The sequence below is a fragment of the Dermacentor albipictus genome, chromosome 4 (genome assembly GCF_038994185.2).
Source record: "Dermacentor albipictus isolate Rhodes 1998 colony chromosome 4, USDA_Dalb.pri_finalv2, whole genome shotgun sequence".
NCBI classification, from domain to species: domain Eukaryota; kingdom Metazoa; phylum Arthropoda; class Arachnida; order Ixodida; family Ixodidae; genus Dermacentor; species Dermacentor albipictus.
Window position 1 is genome coordinate 75,685,067 of NC_091824.1, and position 24,309 is coordinate 75,709,375.

At 47.4% G+C, this 24,309-nt stretch overlaps 1 protein-coding gene across 2 annotated transcripts in view; it reads right to left on the bottom strand.

The window, feature by feature from the left end:
- LOC135895879 (ensconsin-like) overlaps window positions 1–24,309 on the bottom strand; it is a 438,594-nt gene that overhangs the window by 413,475 nt on the left and 810 nt on the right. The window lies entirely within an intron of this gene.

The following is a 24,309-nucleotide window of genomic DNA, read 5'->3' on the forward strand; positions in this document are numbered from 1 at the left end:
CGAAACAATCGATCACTTTTACTCTCCCAGCTCTGCTCAATAATTTTGCCAACAAATCTGTAGATGTGTCACAGTTGTCTAAAAAAACAATGCGAGATCAGTTCCTGTGAACTATGATGCATTTATTTATGTTTTCGTATATTTTGCTCATTAATGTGAAGTTTTCTTTTGTATTTTGCAAAATGCTTATGTTCCGTTGTTATGTTCCATTGTGCAATCATTGTCCGTGCATATGTATGAAAGCAGTCATTTGCACGAAAATTGTTTCATAGTTACTGCTGCTGCTGCTGTGTAAAGGGGCAGCCACCTCGTCAAGCTACTAATCTCAGTAGCTTTTTGTGGCTGCTCCTTCCTTGTGTATTTGTTTCAAGGAGAATAAAACTCAATTCAATTCAATTCAATTCAATATCGTCGAAACTTCTGACATCAACGTCGTGAGGGAAGGGCTCGGCGATGGCTTGAAGGGGAGCGTCAAACTTTTTTCGCAGTGTCGGGCGCCATGAAAACCACGGAGTTCAGCCTGAAGGAGGACGTGCCGTATTTCACGAGCAAGCTCCTCCTTACGAGAGTAGTGGAGAGCAAAACTTCCAGCGAGGCACTAAATGAAGGCACGGAGGTGTCGCTCACGTTGGAGCTCAACGGTTTCCTGACCCTGCATGCTCAGTGGGTAGAGACAGCTGTAGTAATGTATGCCTTCCAAAGCGTACCACACTGCACAGACGTTGCTTACACAGTCCTCGAAATACCCCACATCTTCTATTAGGATAACTCGGTCATCGTCGTTGTCATCATCATCATCATCATCATCATCATCATCATTATCATCATCAGCCTGGTAAAGCCCACTGCAGGGCAAAAGCCTCTCCCATATTTCTCCAACTACCCCGGTCATGTACAAATTGTGGCCATGTCGTCCCTGCAAACTTCTTAATCTCCTCCGCCCATCTAACTTTCTGCCGCCCTCTGGTACGATTCCCTTCCCTTGGAATCCAGTCCGTAACCCTTAATGACCATCGGTTATCTTCCTTCATTACAAGTCCTGTCCATGCTCATTTCTTTTTCTTGATTTCAACTAAGATGTCATTTATTCGCGTTTCTTCCCTCACCCAATCTGCTCTTTTCTTATCCCTTAACGTTACACCCATCATTATTCTTTCCATAGCTCCTTGCGTCGTCCTCAATTTAAGTAGAACCCTTTTCGTAAGCCTCCAGGTTTCTGCCCCGTACGTGAGTACTGGTAAGACACAGGTGCTATACACTTTTCTCTTGAGGGATAATGGCAACATGCTGTTCATGATCTGAGAATTCCTGCCAAACGCACCCCAGCCCATTCTTATTCTTTTGATTATTTCAGTCTCATGATCCGGATCCGCGGTCACTACTTGCCCTAAGTAGATGTATTCCCTTACTACTTCCAGTGCCTCGCTACCTGTTGTAAACTGCTGTTCTCTTCCGAGACTGTTAAACAGTACTTTAGTTTTCTGCAGGTTAATTGTTAGACCCACCCTTCTGATTTGCCTCTCCAGGTCAGTGAGCATGCCTTGCAATCGGTCCCCTGAGTTACTAAGCAAGGCAATATCATCAGCGAATCGCAAGTTGCTAAGGTATTCTCCATTAGATCTTATTTCCAATTCTTCCCAATCCAGGTCTTTGAATACCTCCTGTAAACACGCTGTGAATAGCATTGGAGAGATCTTATCTCCCTGCCTGACGCCTTTCTTTATTGGGATTTAGTTGCTTTCTTTTTGGAGGACTACGGTAGCTGTGGAGCCGCTATAGATATCTTTCAGTATTTTTACATACGGCTCGTCTACACCCCGATTCCGTAATCCCTCCATGACTGCCGAGGCTTCGACTGAATTAAAACGTTTTCCCGTAATGAACGAACGCTGTATATAAAGGTTGGTTATATTCCGTACATTTCTCTATCACATAATTGATAGTGTGAATATGGTCTATTGTTGAGTAGCCTTTACGGAATCCTGCCTGGTCATTTGGTTGACAGAAGTCTAACGTGTTCCTGATTCTATTTACGATTACCTTGGTAAATACTTTGTAGCGAAAGGAGAGTAAGTTGATCGGTCTATAAATTTTCAAGATTTTGGCATCCCCTTTCTTATGGATTAGGATTATATTAGCGTTCTTCCAAGATTCCGGTGCGCTTGAGGTCATGAGGCATTGCGTATACAGGGTGGCGAGTTTTTCTAGAACAATCTGCCCACCCTCCTTCAACAAATCTGCTGTTACCAGATCCACTCCAGCTGCCTTCCCCGTTTGCATAGCTTCCAAAGCTTTTTTTTACTTCTTCCAGCGTTACTTCGGGGATTTTATATTCCTTAGACTATTCTCGCTTCCATTATCGTCGTGGGTGCCATTGGTACAGTATAAATCTCTATAGAACTCCTCAGCCACTTGAACTATCTCATCCATATTAGTAATGATATTGCCGGCTTTGTCTCTTAACCCATACATCTGATTCTTGCCAATTCCTAATTTCTTCTTCACTGCTATTAGGCTTCCTCCATTCCTGAGAACATGTTCAATTCTATCCATATTATAGTTCTTTATGTTGGCTGTCTTACGCTTGTTGATTAACTTCGAAAATCCTGCCAGTTCTATTCTAGCTGTAGGGTTAGAGGCTTTCATACATTGGCGTTTCCTGATCAGATCTTTCGTCTCCTGCGATAGCTTGCTGGTATCCGGTCTAACCAAGTTACCACCGACTTCTGTTGCGCACTTCTTAATGATGCCCATAAGATCGTCGTTCATTGCTTCAACACTAAGGTTCTCTTCTTGAGTTAAAGCCCAATACCTGTTCTGTAGCTTGATCCGGAATTCCTCTATTTTCCCTCTTATCGCTAACTCATTGATCGGCTTCTTATGTACCCGTTTCTTCCGTTCCCTCCTCAAGTCTGCCTAATTCGAGTTCTTACCATCCTATGATCACTGCAGCGCACCTTGCCGAGCACGTCCAAATCTTGTATGATGCCAGGGTTAGCGCCGAGTATAAAGTCTATTCTATTTCTAGTCTCGTTATTCGGGATCCTCCACGTCCACTTTCGGCTATCCCGCTTGCGGAAGAAGGTATTCATTATCCGCATATTATTCTGTTCTGCAAAGTCTACTAATAACTCTCCCCTGCTATTGCTAGTGCCTATGCCATATTCCCCCACTGCCTTGTCTACAGCCTGCTTCTTGCCTACCTTGGCATTGAAGTCGCCCATCAGTACAGTGTATTTTGTTTTCACTTTACCCATCGCCGCTTCCACGTCTTCATAGAAGCTTTCGACTTCCTGGTCATCATGACTGGATGTAGGGGCGTACATCTATACGACCTTCAATTTGTACCTCCTATTAAGGCTCAGAAGAGCTGCCACCCTCTCGTTAATGCTATAGAATTCTTGCATGTTACCAGCTATATTCTTATTAATCAGGAATCCGACTCCTAGCTCTCGTCTCTCCGCTAAGCTCCGGTAGCACAGGAAGTGTCCACTTTTTAGCACTTTATATGCTTCATTTGTCCTCCGAACATCACTGAGCCCAATTATATCCCATTTACTGCCCTCTAATTCCTCCAATAGCACTGCTAGACTCGCCTCACTAGATAACTTTCTAGCGTTAAACGTTGCCAGGTTCAGGTTACAATGGCGGCCTGTTCGGTGCGCCTCCTCAAATACAGCACCCTGGGTGCGGCGTTGGCGCGTGAGCATATGGGATCCTTCGTCCTTCTTCACGAGGCCGGATCCCAGCGCTCGGCGGAAGTCACCAAAGCGCTGGTGGAACGCCTTACATGCTGCGCGGAATATGGCATGGACCATTTTGTGGGGAACGTAAGCGACTTCGAGGCGGAGATATTTCCCTGGCTCGCCAGTGCCAAGGTGGCGTACGACGCCATGAGGAGAGCCTTTCAGTGCGGCGGAGTCCGCGACAACTCGACAAGGAAGATGTTGCAGAAGCAGTTCTTTCTTCTCTTGTGCCTCGCGGCGTGCGAGTCTTCGGAAGACGCGGTGGTGTTCAATGGGCGCCACAAGCGCGTTTGGCCGCTGGCTGACAAACGTGCGTTCTCCCATGCCTCCGACTGCCCGGACGACTCGTGCATGTTGCTCCGGCACTGTCATGTGTATATAGGTGGATGATTTGTCTGCCAGGAAAATATGACTTTCCCCTCTAAGTTTTGCTGATTGCCTATAATCGGTGCTGACGCGCCACGTGCATAATGAGTGATCAAGATGTATTTTCTTTTGAGCTGTGCCCTTCAGTAAAAGTTGTGCAATTACTCAAATTGCAATTTTCTGTTCGTCAGAGAGCTCCAACATCCCTTTCACTATGCACCATGTTAGGAAGCAACACACAGTAATTTCGAAACTGATCGGCCTCCAATGTGTAATCAGTGTGATTTCCGCTGTTAGAGATCGCTCGTCATTGATGGTATATACTGACGCGCTCTGAAGGGACCAATTGGAAATGCCACAAATTGTGTTTTGCTAGCGCATATATCGTTCTAAGGTCACGATTTATTGGAGATTGTGATAATTAAGGCGTTATATAAAGAGCCCACTCGATCACACACACTTTAGCAGTTTCTTGCAGGTCATGTTCTCTTTCACTCAGTTGCAAAACAAAAGTGCGCATATATCAGCTGCTACTTCAGTTGAGTTGACCTTACAGTTTGATACTTTGTCAGGATTTTAAAAATATGCATCGAAAATTTCTTAGCCTCACATGCATCGACAGCTACAAATAGAAATGACTATATCGTATGTATATCTATATCTATATCGTAAAACAAATTGCTCATTCACATGTCAAATTCCTTTTATATGAACAGCAGTTGCTTTCACTGAAAAGGGGAAAAACAAACTTTAAGAAGTAAGGTCACGTTTCAAATGAACTGAAAATTGAAACCACCTAAGCGAGGAGCATCCTTTCTTAATTCAGTATAGCGTGCACACACATTTAATGGTTTTCCATCTTAACAACTATAGTTGTAAGCAGCGTCTGAGGCAAAACGCTGCGGGATATTGAGTGCCGTCTGCTAAACAGTCCACTTAAGACAAAGCTTCCTTTGCAAACTCCCCGCATTTAGGCTAAGTAACATTTCTAGCCTTAATAGCCACTTATACAGCATTAAATATCGATTGACAATTTGGAGCGATATAACGAACCACTGTTCTGCGCAATAGAAGAATACACGGCGGTATAACGCCTGCAAATCTAGCGCCGGCTCACTGGTATACCAGAGACCTCTCATTGCAAAGGCGCATAAGATATAACGGAATTTATCATTTATTAAGCAGCCAAGCACCTTTATAAGGAAATGATCGGGACTTCCAACACCCTTCAGTATACAAGACACTTCTGTGAAAAGAACGCGCACCCTACCGCTCACAATACAGCAAGCTACAGACACGTTCAACAATAGAAAAACTATCTAAACTATCAGAATTTACTAAAGCGTAAGCACTGTTTGACTCGGCTGTGACTTGGTTTTGGCGTAGTGTGCTTACCTGGCTTTCCTAGCTTATGCACTTCTACCCATAGCCTTTCCGGTGGCAAAGAATGCTGAGGCTTTAGTAGACAGCCTACGTAACGCGCGCGTTCCTTGTCCGCGCGAGCTCTCGCCTGCGTTTTGCCGCGGCAGCGCCGGCCGCGGCGAGGCCCAATGAACACGTGCCAAGCGTCTCAACGCGTTCGCTTGCCCGCGAGGAGTTCGCAACTTGAAGGATGCTCGGTAGAGTACAATTAAACATTGGGCCAACCCAAACCTTCAGGTAGGGCTGCACCCAAATTTGAAATTGGCCGAACCCCAAATTTAAGTGGGCGTTCCAAAATTTAAGATGGCCCACCCTCAAACTTTAGTTGGCCAACCCCCAGATGTCAAGTTGGGCCAACCCCGAATTTGAAGTTGGCCCACCCCCAAATTTAGGTTGGCCCGCCCCCAAAATGGCAAGTTGACCTACTCCCAGATGCAGTGGTGTAGTCAGAAATTTCATACGGGGGGGGGGGGGGGGGGGTCATATTGAAGCTCGGCCTCCTCCTCATATAATTTGTCGAGGGATCAAATACATGAACAATAACTGCATTGCCGTTGCCAAACATTCTGCAAACGAATTCTTGAAAACTACGAACTTTCAAGTAACGCACGTATTTTTTCATAAAAGAATACACTCGTATGTCCCAAAAATTGCGCCCGAAATAACTGATATCAATGCTTCCACGTTTTTGTCGATTGAATAAGTAAACAAAATATCACACGAACTTCAAAACTATGTCAGTTCGAAACCAGCAAAGCAGTGCGTAGCGCTGATATGAAAAATGCAAAGGCCGTGAAATGAACAGGTTGAGGACAAATATTTTAATGAAGCTTTGTCATTCAAGAAACTTGTTTACATTTTTGTACATAAGCAACGACCAGGGAAAAATCTAAATGATGCGGTCCTTTGTTCCAATGTATTGCGCAGGATCAGCTGTCACTGCTCATGTATTGCGTGAATAATTGCACCGAAATTATAATCGCAAGAGAGAGCACACGCAAAAAGCAGGAGCTCTGCAAAATATGCGAGGGCGAGTCAAATGAAAGTGAGCCAATACGAATATGTCACAAACGCGTTACTTCATTTAAAACTAGTCCCCATGAGCACTTAGACATTGGTGCCACTGACCAACGAGCCGCGCTATTCGCGTTTCATAAAACTCCTTGGGCTGCTGCTTCAAAAAGTCTGTAACTGCCTCGTTCACGTCATCGTCCGACAGGAATCTGGTTTTCTTTCAAGTGCCCCAATATGCGGAAGTTGCAAGGCGACAGGTCTGGGCTGTGTGGCGGATGATACGGGTTTCCCACTTGAACTTTGCCAGTTCTATGTTAACCACAACAACGACGTCGCGACGGGCATTGTCGTGCACGCAGCCGATCCAGCGTTTCAAAATGTTGCAAACATTTGATCGTCTCTTCAGGTTTAGCGAATTCGATGAATATTGGCCCCTGACGATCGCAAAAAAAAAAGTCAAGAACACCTTACAGTTCTTACAGTTCTTGCAAGTGTTACTAGGGTAGATGTCTGGGTAGATCCTGTGGTAACGTGTTAGTGAGGGGTTAGTGTTTCTAACAGGCGAAGGGTGGTTGCCTGTACTCTGTTTAGCTTGTGATGAGAGATGACGAATGTTCTTCTTTGAAGATACAACGATTTCTTAAGGTCGTTGTAGCTGGTGAGGCGATCGCGCTCCCCGGGAGCACCTGTGCTGTCTCCGGCACGGTTGACAAGGCCTCCTGCTACGGAGTGAGCGACCTCGTCGAGGTTGGTGAGGTGCAGATGTACAACGCCAGCGCGCGCTGGGAACCAGACGAGAGTGAGTTGGTTTTCGGGTGGCTGAGGGGCTTGGTGTAGGAGTGCTTGTTGTGAAATAGGACCTTTGATGTAACTGCTGATTGCCGTGCGGGAATCGTTCACTATGGTGTGGCAGACCGGATCGAGGGTGGCCAGGGCGGTGGCCACTACCTCGGCCATCTCGGCGTTTCGGGTTACGATGCTGGCGGCACGTTTGAGCGAGCCGCCTGCTGTAGTAGCCGCCGCGAAGCGGTGCCCGTCTTGATATTCAGCTGCGTCGAGGAACGTGACACCCTTGGTGTTACCATAGGCTTTAATGAGGGAGGCAGCCCTTGCCTTCCCAGGTTCTTTATTGTAGTCCGGGTACATGTTTTGGGGGATAGGGTCGGCACGTAGCCAAGTCGTACGTCGCGCGGAATTGGATATTTGTCTCCATGTTGACGGTGGCAGGTGATGCCGAGTTTAGTTAAATATGCTGGCCCGTTTCTGTCAGGGTGAGGCGCTCCAGATGAGACCGACGCTGTGCTTCGATCAATTCGTCGAGGGTGTTATGGAGTCCTAATTGGACTAGAAGTCCCGTGTTGGTGTTGTTTGGCAACAATGCCTATCTCTTTGTGGAGCCGGGGCATGGAAATGATAAAAAGAAACACAAAGGAAAACATGTTGGCCACAATCGATAGCTTACTTTGGGCCCCTAATGTGGCTACCGAAGGAATATCCAAGAAAACGTGAGACATGCCTGGTCCTCAGGGAACCGTACGCATACTGCTCGGTATCCTACACCAGCGAGACAAGACTTTCGGTTGCTCTCAAGCGAACGCGTTGCAATCCGTTGAGTCCGCAAAGTGATGACGACGAGCCACCATTGCTTCTTTTTCTCATCCGCTAGCCAGAAATCGGTCAAAACTCTGCCAGGCGAGCTCTGGGGGTGTAGAAACGCTCCGCCCGACTCTACCTCGGACAAGCGGGAGGAGACCCTAGGAAGCCCGCTACTACCAGCAATGGGCCGTCCAGGAGGCTCGTGCAGCGGCCGCCAGGTACTCCATGCCGGTCCCTGCGTGGGAGACGCCCACAGCACGCTGACGTGCATCCTGCAGGACCTTTAATAAAGTTTGTCCAATCAAATCTGTCAGGCGAAAATCCACTTGACCAGAGAAAACCGAACGCGCTTCAAAGTGCGCTGCGTGGTGGTCGGGGCAACACGAAAAAAATGTATGCGCTCTGGCTGGCTCTGGCAGCCTGCGGGTAGCGAGAACAATAAAAATGAAGAGTCAATGTGTCCTGGTGTCCTCGCGAATAAAAGCCAAAGGAACAAAATAAATAAGAACACAGTTACCTTCGCTGCCTTTAGTGTCCTGACGTAGATGCTTTGGCACAGGTGAAAAATATGACATTCTTTTCCGTGTCATGACGGCACAAATGAACCAACACAACGGTTCGTCTCATCGGACTTTGTTTGATAATGCGTTGATTTGGCTTGTCTCGTTGTATGGCCCGATGTACGACTTTAGAAACGTTAATGCACCTTCAGCGTCAAATGTTTATAAGAACATTAAACCCACAAGGTTCTTGGATTGAACATTTAAACCACGACTTTGTAAATGTCAATGCACCTTTATTATAAAATGTTCATGAGAACGTTATACCCATAAAGTTTCAGAACTGAAATCCATGCGCTCCGTAGATGCCGGGGCCTCCGCGAGGTACCGCGACGAGCCCCCTCGCCATCAAAACTCCCTTGAAACTTTGTGCTCGGATGGGGCTCCTGCGTTATGTGACACCAGGTTCACGGGCGTTGCCATGAAATCCAGCCCGAGTTCACAATGTTCGCGCCGAAATGCCTTTTCAAGCGTGAAAAAGGCATTCTAGACAAATCAAGTATGAGTTCCTGCGCCGGGGGTTGTCTTAATCGGCGGGGCATGACAACACGAAAAAAATTTTTTGGGCGGGAGGCTTAAGTCCCTTAAGTACCCCCCCCCCCCTGGATACACCCCTGTCCAGATATAACTTGGCCTACCTCCACATTTAAAGTAGGCCCACCCCCAAATTTTCGTGCCGCTGCTCACGCGTTCTTCTTCTTCCACAGCTGCACATTGAAAGCGATTGTATTACGAGAAGGAAGGACGGACAGACAGTTTTCTCACTGGATAACTAGAGAAATACTTACGCATTTAAAACCTTTATCTAACGTGAGTTCAAGGGAGATAAGTCGCTATGCTATGTCTTGGTGCATACATTGTCTAGCGGAACGTGGGACTGCATCCGACCTCATTTCACCGACGTTCCCGGCATGCTGCGCGGCGAAACTCGCAAGAGACTCCTGGTAAAGCTGGAGATCATTGAATGCACCTGTTGCCTTCCCTTCCGTCAACATTATTCGTCTGTTTAAAGGCTGTTCATCGCCGTTTCCTTCATCGACATTTACATCTTTTCTGCCCTATAGAAGGCATGTAAAGACGTCGTCGGTGGTCAGTCACAATAGCATCGTCACGTGTCGTCAACTGCGACGTATTCGTTTGCCACCGCACCCGCTGCTGTGTCAGAAGAAGCAGCGCACAAGTTCAACATCGGTGCGCTCTTCAAGTGCCTCGCTAGCGCTGCCGTTAGCGCTAGCGCTGCCATTAGCGCTAGCGCAGAGCACAGCTATGTGGCGTGGGTGTTCGTTAGGAACGCTAGAAGTCAGCCGTCGGGGCACCTTCTTTGCAGAGTTAAATTCGTTGTAGTGGTCTTCGTCGCGGAAGCGTTACGGCACGCCTCAAGGGTAGGAATTCGGCACGGACATATTGAAGCCTTCGTTATACAGGTAATCGCGCTGTAAAGGTGTTCGTCCAATTTTTATGTTTAACCAACCCGATTACTGGCCGACCTATCTGTATATGCTCATTCATGGCCAATCTCTTAAAATGGGTAAATTGCAGTACATTGCACAAGGATGCGACACGTCCCATCCCTGGTCCTAATTTGATAAGTGTTATATGCATATATAGACGCGAGGCCTACGGCAGAAAGGATGTTGCATATCCACCGCCACCATAGAAAGGGGATGGGATAACCGCGCCGCGGTAGCTCAATTGGTAATAGCATCGCAGGCGTAATGCGAAGACGTGGGCTCATATACCACCTGCGGCCAGTCGTTCTACAGCGAAGCTGTTAAGGGCTAGTTGCCCATGATTGTGCCCGTGTGTAGACACAATACCGGGCCGACCCGCGGAGAAGGTGAAGCAGGCGTTATACACTCCCCATACGTGGGTCCATCACGAAGATAGAGCAATACCGGGCCGACCAGCGGCGGAGGTGAAGCAAGCGTTAAGCACTCCCCATACATGGACCCATCACGAAGATAGAGCAATACCGGGCCGACCCGCGGAGATGATGAAGCTGGCGTTAAGCACGCCCTATATGTGGGCCCATCACGAAGATAGAGCAATACCGGGCCGACCCGCGGCGGAGGTGGAGCAGGCGTTAAGCACTACCCATGCGTGGGCCGGCCCCTCACGAAGATAGAGCAATTCCGGGCCGACCCGCGGCGGAGGTGGAGAAGGCGTTAAGCAGTCCCCATACGTGGGTCCATCACGAAGATAGAGGAATACCAGGCCGACCTGCGGCGGAGGTGAAGCAGGCGTTAAGCACTCCCCATACGTGGAACCATCACGAAGATAGAGCAATACTGGGCCGACCCGCAGAGATCATGAAACTGGCGTTAAGCACTCCCCATATGTGGGTACATCACGAACATAGAGCCATACTGGGCCAACCCGCGGTAGAGGTGAAACAGGCGTTAAGCAGTCCGCATAAGTGGGTCCATCACGAAGATAGAGCAATACCGGGCCGACCTGCGGCGGAAGTGCAGCAGGCGTTAAGCACTCCCCATACGTGGAACCATCACGAAGATAGAGCAATACCGGGCCGACCCGCGGAGATCATGAAGCTGGCGTTAAGCGCTCCCCATATGTGGGTCCATCACGAACATAGAGCCATGCTGGGCCAACCCGCGGTGGAGGTGAAACAGGCGTTAAGCAGTCCCCATACGTGGAACCATCACGAAGATAGAGCAATTGTGGGCCGACCCGCAACGGAGGTGAAGCAGGCGTTAAGCACTCCCCATACGTAAGCCAATCACGAATATAGAGCTATACTGGGCCAACCCGCGGTGGAGGTGAAACAGGCGTTAAGCACTCCCCATACGTGGAGCCATCACGAAGATAGAGCAGTACCGGGCCGACCCGCGGAGATGATGAAGCAGGCGTGAAGCCACTCTCCATATGTGGGCACATCACGAAGATAGAGCAATACCGGGCAGACCCGCGGAGATCATGAAGCTGGCGTTAAGCACTCCCCATACGTGGACCCATCACGAAGTAGAGCAATATGGGGCCGACCCGGGGAGAAGGTGAAGCAGGCGCTAAGGAGTCCCCATACGTGGGCCCCAGGGGCGTAGCCAGGGGGGGGGGGGGGGCTTATGGGGCTTGAGCCCCCCCCGAAATGTTTTCGTGCTGTCCATGCACCACCGACCAAAGCGACCCCCGGCGCCGGAAATCACTCTGGATTTTGTATAGAATGTCTGTTTGACGCTCGAGAAGACATTTAACCGCGAAGATTGCGAACTCGGGCTGGATTTCGTGGCAACGCCCATACACCGGCAGTCACATAACGCCAAGCAGTGCCATCCGAGCACAAAGTTTCAAGGGCGCTTTGATGGTGAGCGGGCTCGCCGCGGCTTCTCACTGAGGCCACGGAATCTATGGAGCGCATGGATATCAATTGCGAAACTTTATGGGTATAAATCTCATAAGCTCTCGATGTGAAACGTGCATTGACATTTCCAAAGTTGTGCTTTAAATTTTATATTGCGGAATTTTGTGGGTTTAATGTTGTTATAAGCATTTGACGCCAAAGGCCCACTGACTTTTCTAAAGTCTTACATCGGAACATACAACGAGACAAGCCAAATCAACACACTAGCAGACGAGTTGACAAAGCACGCAGCGAGGTCCAATGACACGGTGCGTTGGGGTGGTTCATTTGTGCCGTCGTGTCACATAAAAAAATATGAACATTTTTTTTAACCTATGCCACAACATCCATGTCAAGACACTAAAGCCAGCCAAAGTAACTACGTTCTTATTTATTTTTTCTGCTTTGACTTTTATTCGCGGAGGACACATTGAGCCTCTTCATTTTTTTTTGTTCTCGCTACCCTACCCGCGGGCTGCCAGAGCGAGCCAGAGCGCATATGTTTTTCTCGTATGGCCCCAACCACCGCGCGGTGCACTTCGGTGGCCGTTCGGTTTGCTTTGGCCGAGTGGATTTTCACCTGACAGAGTTTTGGAAGCTTTCTGGCCAGCAGACAAGAAAAAAAAAGAGTGGTCGCTCGCCGCCATCACTGTGGGGACTCGAAGGATTGCACCGCGTTCCTTGAGCGGAACCTTTCCGGAAAGTCTTGTTTCGCCGGTGTAGGATACTGAGCAGTATGCGTATGGTTCTCAGTGGACCTAGCGTCTCATGTTTTCTTCGGTATTCCTTCCGTAGCCCCATTAGGTGCCCGATGTAGGCATTCGATTCTGGCCAACATACTTTCCTATGCGTTTTTTTTTTTCATTTCGGTGCCTCCGCCCCACAAATTCATTGTTGCGGCACAGCGAATTGTCGCATGGTGAAAGTTCGATTTTGATACTTCTTTTGCTGAAAGTAATGGGCGACGGGACGCTTCAGTTGCCGGACACGTTTATTATATTATTACGAAAGCAATTATATGGGCACTCCAGGCGCATTCCTGCCATCGCCGTCGCCCTCATGTTTTGTATAAAGTCCAAGGGTGATGCTGTATGTGCGAGTGAAAGCGTAGGAGCGGAGGTGGAATGGGTGAGCCTACGATGGTGGCTCAGTCTTGTGTGCGCAAAGGAAAAAGGCGGGCAGGAAGCGCGCCGCCTTCCCTCGCGCGCAATACATCGGGGGGAGTGGATGGAATGGGGGCGGAATCTAGGATTCTGTGAATCTATGATTGTGCAACATGTTTATTTGCCTTGTTTGACGCATTATATATTCAGTTACTTTTTCTTACATACATAGACTCATTGGAGACTTATACGTATACTTAAATATCTTGTTGCGAGGTTTTGTGTACACATGCTGTGAACTTTGTTTCCAGTGACACTTTTTGTCCTTTATCAAGCCGTATTTTCGCATTTGTATATCCCACTGCATCTTTGCATTTCTGATGTACGAGGGCGAGTCAAATGAAAGTGGGCCTACCCTAACCGCGCAATAATGGTTCGGTTCATTATCTGTGAGGCATGCGCGTAGGAGAACGGCATGTCTAATTTACAAAAGTGACACGCAGGTGTGAAGATAAATGTTCTTTAATGCTCTCATACACTGGGTTGAATATGGTTGCGTAACATAATGGACACTTCAAAAGTTGAACAGCTCGGTGTCGCGAAGTTTTTGACAGCTAAAGGTGTTTCCAAAACAGAAATTAATCGCCGTATGACTGCCGTTTACGTTGAACACGGCATCTCATTGACCACTGTGAAGCGTTGGAGCAAACGGTTTTAAAGACTTTGTAAAGGCATTCCAAGACCGGGCCAAAACCATCGTGCAATCACCCCCCGCACAATTTCAAAGGTTCATGAGCTGATGAAACAAGAACGGAGGATAAGCATCGATGAACTGGCAGACGGTCTGAACATCAGTCACGGTTCCGTTCACGCCATAATTCATGAGCTTCTCGGCTATCGGCTCTTTGGTGCGCAATGGATCCCCAAGATTTTGATCCATCGCCAGAAGACGGAGAAGTTTCGCGCTGCCTTGACTCATCTGATCGGGTATCGCAATGAGGATGACGACTTCTTGTTTGCAATTGTGATCGGGGACGAACCTTGGTGCCACTACTACGAACCTGAAACACGACGGCAAAGCTTACAGTGGAAACATTCAAATTTACCACGCCCAAAGAACGCAAAGGCCATCATTTCCACTGGAAAGGTGTTGTTGACTTTTTTTTCGGTCGTCAGGGTCCATTACTGATAGAATTTGCTAAATCTTGAGAGGCTATCAATTGTTTCCGATATTGTGAAATGCCAGAACGGCAGCGTGTCGCAATCAAGAACGAACAACGTGGAAAATTGACTAATGGGGTCATCTTGTTCCACGACAATGCCTGTCCCCACGTCGCTTATGTGGTTAATAAAAAACTGGCAAAGTTCAAGTGGGAAACGCTGCAGCATCCGCCATACAGCTCAGACCTGTCACCTTGCGACTTCTACATTTTGGGGCAACCGAAAAAACAGCTCAAGGGAACCAGATACAGACTTTTTGGAGCAGCAACCCAAGGAGTTTTATAAGACGGGAATCACGCGACTCGTTAGTCAATGGGACAAATGTCTAAATTCTCATGAAGACTACTTTTAAATAAAGTACCCCGTTGTTGGCTCACATTCATTTGACTTGCCCTCGTATATCTTACAGAATTCCTGCTTTTTATACGTGCCCTCTGTTGCGACTATAATTTCGGTGCAATTACTCACGATACACGACCGGCGACAGCTGCTCCTGCGTAATACATTAAAACAAATTACAGCGTCATTGAGATTTTTCACTGGCCATTGCATATATACAAGAATGTAAGCACGGTTCTTGAATGACAAAGTTTCATTAACATATTTGTCCTAAACTTGTTCAGTTCATTGCCTTTTAATTTTTCATATCAGCGGCATGCACTGCTTTCCTGGTTTCGAACTGATATAGTTCTAAAGTTCATGTGATATTTTCTTTACTTAATAAATAGACAAAAATATGGAAGCATTGATATCAGTTATTTTGGGCAAAATGTTTGGCACATACGAGTATATTCTTTTATGAAAAAATACATATTTTATTGTTTTGACTGTGCGTAGGGTTCAAGAATTCGTCTGCAGCATCTTTGGCAATGACAATGCAGTTGTTATTCATGGATTTGATCCCTTGACGAATTGTTTAAGAAGAAGCTTTAGCTCGGACCCAATCCGACGCGGCCTATTCAAATACTCGTAAAACGCAGAAACGCTTTTCTTAGATAATCCTGCTAATCGCTTTTATTGAAATTGGTTGCATTTGAGAGAGAAAGTTAAATCCTAGTTATGTTGGAAACACAACTTCGATTTAGGGCCTGAATTTTGTTTAAAATATTTTGAAAAATTCGAAAGCTTGAAAAAATAGAAGCACGACGTTTACAAACTAATAGCTATGCATGAAGAACAGACATTGTGGTTCTGTAAAAGGCATCTATTATAACAGTCAAATTGGACAAGTTTGCAATGTCAATTTGTATCTTACGTGAATTGGTTTCGTTGTGTACAAGGGTTCTGCACAAGCCGTATTTCCACAATACTAAATTTTTTTGAGATTGATGTGTAACATATCTATCTTGTCCGCTGTAGATGTACTATTAGGTGCAATTATTGTGATATCATTTTTCATTGTTGAGTCACGGAGTTTTAAACTTGATAGTTTCATTTGCTGAAAATTTTCGATTTGGGCAATTTTTAATAAATAATTGACCACCTAAATGAAACATTCGAAACCAGTAGTCAATAGAATTAGGCTTTTTCTTCTAAATGCAACAAACCTCGTCAAATTTGGTGAAGTGGTTGCAGGGAAAAACGAATTCCCCTGCTACATGTATTTAAATAGGAGCACCCGAGCTAAAGCTTCCTCCAACAATATGTCTGGCTACGCCAGCCCCATGTGTGTGTATATATATATATATATATATATATATATATATATATATATATATATATATATATATATATATATATATATATATATATATATATATATATATATATATATATATATATATATATATATATATAATATGGGGCCAGTGGCGTAGCCCCCCCCGAGCAAAATTTCTGGCTACGCCACTGGTGGGCCCATCACGAAGATAGAGCAATACCGGGCCGACCCGCGGTGGAGGTGAAGCAGGCGTTAAGCACTCCCCATACGTGGACCCATCACGAGGAAGGAGCAATACCGGGCCGACCCGCGGAGATGATGAAGCAGGCGTGAAGCACTCTCCATATGTGGGCCCATCACGAAGTTAGAGCAACACCGGGCCGACCCGCGGCAGAGGCGAAGCAGGCGTTAAGCACTACCTGTACGTGGGCCCATCAAAAAGGTACACCAGTACCGGGCCGATCCGCGGCGGAGGTGAAGCAGGCGTTAAAGACTCCCCATACGTGGGTCCATCACGAACAAAAAGCAATACCGGGCCGACTCGCGGGGGAGGTGAAGCAGGCGTTAAGCACTCCCCATACGTAAGCCAATCACGAATATAGAGCCATACTGGGCCAACCCGGGGTGGAGGTGAAACAGGCGTTAAGCACTCCCCATACGTGGAGCCATCACGACGATAGAGCAGTACCGGGCCGACCCGCGGAGATGATGAAGCAGGCGTGAAGCACTCTCCATATGTGGGCACATCACGAAGATAGAGCAATAGCGGGCAGACCCGCGGAGATCATGAAGCTGGCGTTAAGCACTCCCCATATGTGCGTCCATCACGAACATAGAGCCATACTGGGCCAACCCGCGGTGGAGGTGAAACAGGCGTTAAGCAGTCCCCATACGTGGACCCATCACGAAGTTAGAGCAATACCGGGCCGACCCGCGGCGGAGGTGGAGCAGGCGTTAAGCACTCCCCATACGTGGACCCATCACGAAGATAGAGCAATACGGGGCCGACCCACGGAGAAGGTGAAGCAGGCGCTAAGCAGTCCCCATACGTGGGCCCATCACGAAGATAGACCGGTACCGGGCCGACCCGCGGCGGAGGTGAAGCAGGCGTTAAAGGCTCCCCATACGTGGGTCCATCACGAAGATAGAGCAATACCGGGCCGACCCGCGGTGGAGGTGAAACAGGCGTTAAGCACTCCCCATACGTGGACCCATCACGAAGATAGAGCAATACCGGGCCGACCCGCGGAGATGATGAAGCAGGCGTGAAGCACTCTCCATATGTGGGCCCATCACGAAGATAGAGCAATACCGGGCCCAACGTTACTAGACTAGCTTCAGTTTTAAAACTCGGCGCCATTGCGCGGAACCGCCACCCGCCCGCGCCTTCGTGGCGCTGCAGTCGCGCCCGGCTGCACTTCTCCACTAGCCGGCTGCGCGGGCGGGCCGGACTAAGCACGCAGTGCAGCGTTGGTGTATTCTGTGGTTCGTTGTTGACAGCGAATTTCAGCAAGCATGTCATCCGTGTAACTGTAGCCTTCGCTGAGTTTCTTAAGAATATCAGCAGACGATGCCGACGTGCTGCGTACCTGGCTGCATAGGCCGCTATCGGAACGATGTCGACAGTTCGGCGCACCACTTTTAGAGCGCAGCTCTTTGGCGTCCGTTCCTGGGTTTCGCGTCGTCGTCGTCGTCGGCGTTGTCGTCGGCCTCGTAACCAGCTCGCCGACGAGTCTGCTGCTCCGCCGCCGCGCATGCGCGCTGTCGGCTCTCCGGGCGAGGGAGGATGATGGAAGGGAGGAGGAGAGACTGTGGAGGAGGGCTGGCTACACAAATGGCTCTTTGGCGTCCGTTCCTGGGTTTCGCGTCGTCGTCGGCGTCGTCGTCGGCGTTGTCGTCGGCCTCGTAACCAGCTCGCCGACGAATCTGCTCCGCCGCCGCGCATGCGCGCTGTCGGCTCTCCGGGCGAGGGAGGATGATGGAAGGGAGGAGGAGAGACTGTGGAGGAGGGCTGGCTACACAAATGGCTCTTTGGCGTCCGTTCCTGGGTTTCGCGTCGTCGTCGGCGTTATCGTCGGCCTCGTAACCAGCTCCGCCCCCCTTTCATCCCCCCAGCGCTAGCAGCGACCGACTGATACCGCTTTCGTGAGTCCGCTACCGCACTCACGAAAGACGTCGTGCACTTCCTGCAACTCGCATTAACCGTCCATCGATCCACACCGATGTTAGTAGTGGGGGACTTTAATGTTGACATAAAGACAAACAGCAATTTCCTAACACTTATGCGGGAGAACATCCCGTTCCTCTCGCTCGTAACGCGTCCCACGGCTGTGACAACCTCGCGAGGCACTTGTATAGATCTCGTCTTTGAGAATCAAGCATTGGTGTACCAAGTCGAACATATATCAGTCTATTTCTCCGACCACAAAGCTTCCTTCATGACTGTCAAGAACTGTTAGTGGAGTCTTTGTTAAAGGAATACGTGTGAAAAATAAAAAAAAAATTCTGTGATAGCGCATACATGTGTTGCTCGATTTCTTTGCCTCAATCTATCGAAAAGGTGAAACAGCTTATTTGCTGCGCTCAAATTTCGCATTAGGAAGTAACGTAATCGTCGGTAATTTTTTTTCTGTGCTCCCAGCAATGCGACGCTTCGCTCGGCGTGAAACAGAGCGATTCCTCGTGGCGACCGGGAAGTCTCTGCGAAATCAACGGCACGCGCTCGTGCCACTGCTGCCGCGTTCGTCGTCGTCTTCCCCAGCTGGCTGCGTGGCTGTTCATCTTTCCAGCGTAGAATTTCACTTCTGTCATCGTAATGGGGAGGCTGCGTTTACGGGGGTATGAGCCATTGCTTAAGGGAGTATGAGCCACTCATGGTGTTACGTAACGGAAAGATTTAATTTTGAAGAAATTTAATTACGAAGAATCACAAGCGCCAAATCGCAGGCGAAGGCTGCTAACCACGCCGCCTAGCAAACTCGAGACATCGAACGCAAGCGACAACTGCGTACTGTGGGCATACCGTCAGTGACGTGGTTCTCTCCACCGCAGCCGATTGTGTGTGTAACCTCATAACTGAGAAATGCTTTAATGAACCCTCGGGATTAACCCAGTGATAAACACAGGGGCCGCACGTTTCAGCTTCGCTGATTAAGCATCTTCACGGAATGAAAAATCCGACTTTTTTTTGTGGCTTGTGTGTACAAAGACCGACCTCATCTTTCTTTTTGTAGCTTTTCTTTTGCGTGGTGAGAAGCTTCGGTGGGGATGATCATCCTACAATCGCGCACTTTGGCGAGATATTCAGACTCGTGAGCCTAAACTGCGCGAAATGTCAAGACGACCGGAAGAAACACAGGGCATTTAGAAACGCAGCTCCTTCGCTTCGCTGTAGGCGTTTCTTCCTTTCGTGCAGTTTACCCTTCTTTCAGTATTAACGAACTGGTGCCATAAATCTTATTGCTTTATGTGGATACCGCTTTCTCGTGATATCAATAATTCGGACAAGGGAGAACGCCAGCCAGCGTGAAACACGCGCAAACTGCCCATTCGCACAAGTTCAAGGCTGTGACGAGGCGTCTGCAGTAGAGCTCGATGGAACAGCGCTGCCATCTGGCGGCTGTCACAGAAGTGGCGACAGTGGCTGTAAGCGCGCGGGCGGGGAGTTTTACAACTGAAGCTGGTGTACTGACGTTGACCGGGTCGACCCGCGGCGGAGGTGAAGTAGGCATTACGCACTCCCCATATGTAGGCCGATCCATCCTTACCGCCAGAAAATCACCTAGTTCTAAGCCAGCACCGTCCAAATTCGTTACGCCGCAACTACGTCACAGCTACGGGTAGTTTAAAGAGGAAGATGTGGTTTTTGTCTTTCCTGGATTATCAAGCCTTCTCTGATGGTTAAGAATGACTTTATGGATCGTAGAAGCGCGATTTACCATTACAGTAGAGCTCAATTTTCTTTTCAGTGTCCATTTACCATCCTCTTCGTTCAGGCGGATGGCAACGACTGCTTTGTAACTGCCAGGTGCCATCCGTCTGTACTCGCAACAAAGTTTCACAATTTTGTAGGCCTACCATGTCGCGATTTAAAAAAGAACAGTCGCTGCTGATACCAATACAGGTAAAGGTACTTAGAAAGGTCAAGGGCTTACAACACTAATAAAGTTTGACAAAAACAAAACCGTCTCTATGTTTACGAGAATGCACGCCCAGACAAAATAGAAGGATTTAGAACCGCGCTGTTAGGCATTGCAAAAGAAATTATAGTTCGTTCATTGTATTCAGCATTTTAAAAAAGGCGGGATTTGTGGCCGTCTCGACAGGGTCATGTCAGACACGGGTCATTTATTCAAAAGTCAGAACTGTCACGCTAAATTCGGGACCATTGGCAACCCTACAGGGCGCCCGGTTGGAGCGGTATTGGTCGATCCCTGGCATTTGCCATCACGCCCATGTCCTTACACCGGCTAGAGGTCCCTGCGACACTTTCACTTATTTATTTATTTATTTATTTATTTATTTATTTATTTATTTATTTATTTATTTATTTATTTATTACAATACCTTCGAGGCTCAGGGGCTGTTACAGAAGGGTGTGAAGTAAGAAAACGGTAAAGTCATAATGCAACAAAAAGAAAACGATGTTATATACAGTAACGAAAAAGGGCAGGCTTAGGCGAACTGCAAGATCAGATTAGTGACAAGGCAGATTAGCTGAACGCACAGTTTTCAGCGGCAGTTTTAAATAAATACGTGTCAGAGATGTCGGCAACAGATGTGGGCAGGTGGTTACAATCATCTGCCGTCTTTGGCACAAATGAGTTAAAGTGCGCATTAGTCCGGCAGTATGGAATGCATGGCTTATGGCGGTGATCTGTGCGAGGTGATATGAATGATGGCTGAGAAAGAAGATCCCCTTTTAGCTGAAAACTATGGTAATAAGTCTTGTGAAAAGTCAGCATTCGCAAGAGTTTCCTACGAAGGGAAAGACCAGGAAGGTTCGAGGTACTTTTCATCGCAGTTATTCTAGCAGCGCGGGGGAACTTCGGGATAAAACGGGTGCTGCGATTCTGTACCGATTCTAATTGATTAGTAAGGGCCTCGAGGCCCGGATGCCACACAGAGTATGCGTATTCTAATTTCGACGTACTGGGGTTTTGTGAGTAGTAGCTTTAATGAAGATAGAGCCGTAGAACAGTTACACCGCAGGTAACCAAGCATGCGATTAGCATTAACAATATAATCGACATGCGGTTGCCATGAAAGATTAGCAGTTATATGGACCTCTAAATATTTACAAGTTCCTACTTCTTCAAGTACAGAGCCTGACGTATGGTATGCACTAAGATTCGCAATGGGAGACCTGTGTGACACACGCGTAACCTTAGTATTCGTATTCACTTTCGTGAGCCAAATCTAGCACCAACTAGATACCTTATCTAGATCACATAGAAGTATAGACGGGTCTTAAACCCAAGTGATTACAGGGTAAATGATGCAGTCATCTGTGAGAAGCCTGATTATAGAGTTAACAGAATTTGACAGATAATTAATATATATTAGGAACAATAACGGCCCCAGCACAGAACCTTGAGGCACGCCTGAGGTAACAGAACATTATGACGAGTAAGCGTTATCTTCAGCGACGAATTGAGTTCTATTACTCAGACAAACTCTCGATCCATAAAATAATGTTAGGGTCAACATTCAGTTTGCTGAGCCTTAAACAAAGCAGTTGGTGAGTAACAAGATCGAAACAGGAAATGGAGGATGACGTGCCTCTGCAATTACTGATGCTATCTTCGGCTGGTCGCTTCCATCCCCCGAAGCAGAGGCGGGCAGATCCGGCGTTCCCCGAGCTCAGAGGTAGAGGACGAGCGCGCAAGCCAAACGTGCAACTCGTTCTCGGAGGAGGCAATGGCAGATGCTAAACCACGTGACTACTACCAACGTCCGATGTTTCGCTTATCGAAAGCTCCCGGCGCTGCCGGGAAAACCGGCGGACGCGCCGGCGGGACGAGCGTTCGTCGCAGTGGCCTGGGTTGCCTAGGTTACGGTGGGCCGTCGCCAACAGCAGCGACGCGGCTCTGCGATGACGTTTCAATTTCGACGACTGCTCCGAGGACAGGGCTCGGAGCGCCTCAGAGCGCTCGAAGGTGGAGGAGAGCAATCGAGAAGAACCAGCCGAACGCAGGGCGTGCACCCTCTTTCAACCAGCCGAAGACAACGCCGCTCGCGAGAGCGCTCCAGAGCGCTCAGAAACGACCAGTCGAAGATGGCATAAGGAACTTGAGGTTGCTCGAGGAACACCATGCATACTCTAAGGCTCCTAGCTATTATTCTTTGCAGTCTATATTCAGGAACGGGAGATTCCATGCAGAACAGGAGAATAATATGCTATCTTTCGATTTATAAGGGCATTATGTACTTTTAGTAAGGGTGAAACCGACCTTCCCCATGTCGTGCCTGCTACGCGGTGAAGAACATGTATTAATGAGTTTATTTCTACTTCGAGGGTTTTAATCCGAGAATTCTAAGAAAGTTGCCTGTCTAGCATAACCCTAGAAATTTGTGTTGTTTCACTATATCTAAAGGTTGTCCCTCAAGGCACAGCTGAATATCCTTTAGATCTCCTGTGGTGAAAGGCAACACAGCCGTCTTACTGTAAGACAGTTTCATTCCCATTTCTGTCGACAATGTTGAGGCCTTCCTGCAGAGTTGACTGAGCAAGGCTGGTAGGTTAACCAAAGGCCCAAATGCAAACATCATCCGCATATATAGAGTAGTATAGTGCAGGTCCAAATCTCGGCGGTAAATCGGCCATCACACATTTAAAGAGAAACAGACTTACGGCACTGCATTGTGGGACTCCTTGAATAATATTATGAGACGAACTTCTTCCTTCACTTATTTGAATAAATATTTACCTGCCGTTGAAGTTGGATATCCACCGTAGCGCCCTTCCTGAAACTCCCAGTTCTAGCAGGATACATGATATATGAGCATGGCCGACAGTGTCGAAGGCTCTTTTAATGGCTAAAAAGCCGCTATTGTGACACTCACCCTAGCTCTTTCGTGTTCAACATACGTGAAGATATCCAAAATTGCATCCATGGTGCATAACCGCTTTCGAAATCCTGTCATGTGCTCGGGATGTGCTTCTGTTCGCTCACACCACCATTGCAGCCTAGTCTCGATAATTTTCTGCATGACCTTCCATAAACAGCTCGTCAGACTCACAACACGAAAAGATTCAAGAGAAAGAGGTGTTTTACCAGGCTTCAATGTAGGTATCCCACCTGCCGTTTACCAAGAGTTAGGGACACGCTCCTTTTTCCACAAGTCATGGAATAAGTCCAAAAGTGCCACTCGACCATTAGGTCCCATGTTTTGCAACATACCGTATTTAATGAAATCTGGACCGGAAGCAGTCTTTGTCTTACGAGACGCAAGCCCACATTTTAGCTCCATCATAGAGAATTCGTAGTCTAATTGTACGTGCTGCGACTGAAACAGGCAAGAACTATTGTTTTGCCATTTCAATCGGACATTGAAACTCAGCACTAGTAATAGATATGTTTGTTCTAGTTATAACCTTGCAGTATTCCTCAGCAATCACTATTTTCATGTATCCTTGGCTATTGCGAGAGCACGAAGTGGTTGTGTTTGAGCAACAGTGCCACTTAATGCACGAATAGTCATCCATACTTGTGGAACTGGTGTCAGGGGAGACGACCTATTGGAATATTCACGCCATCTTTTTTTCCCTAATTTTCGCAGACGTCTCCACATGACTGAGTGGATTTGCTGCGAACAAAAAAAAGAGGACAAGAGAAGGAAACGAAGACGTGTATATATATATATATATATATATATATATATATATATATATATATATATATATATATATATATATATATATATGTATATATGTGGTAACTATGTGCAATAAAATTCCATTGTTAGTAGCGCTGCGTTCGTTCCCTTCTGTGGTAACGATACGCAGTAAAAATTTACTTGTTAGTACTGCACTGTCTTCGCTTCCTCGTCTAGTCCTCGATACTTTTTTCGCGCTTTGCCTGAAGCTGACTTTTATTTCGCATATGTTTTTTATTATGCGCAGCAATGAGCGGTGATGATAGCGATAACAGCGACGTGGCAGCTTCCGAGCTACTAATTGAATTTTTATTACACATGGTTACCACATATATACATAGTATATAAATGGTAAGCATGTGAAATAAAAATTCAGTTGTTAGTTGCG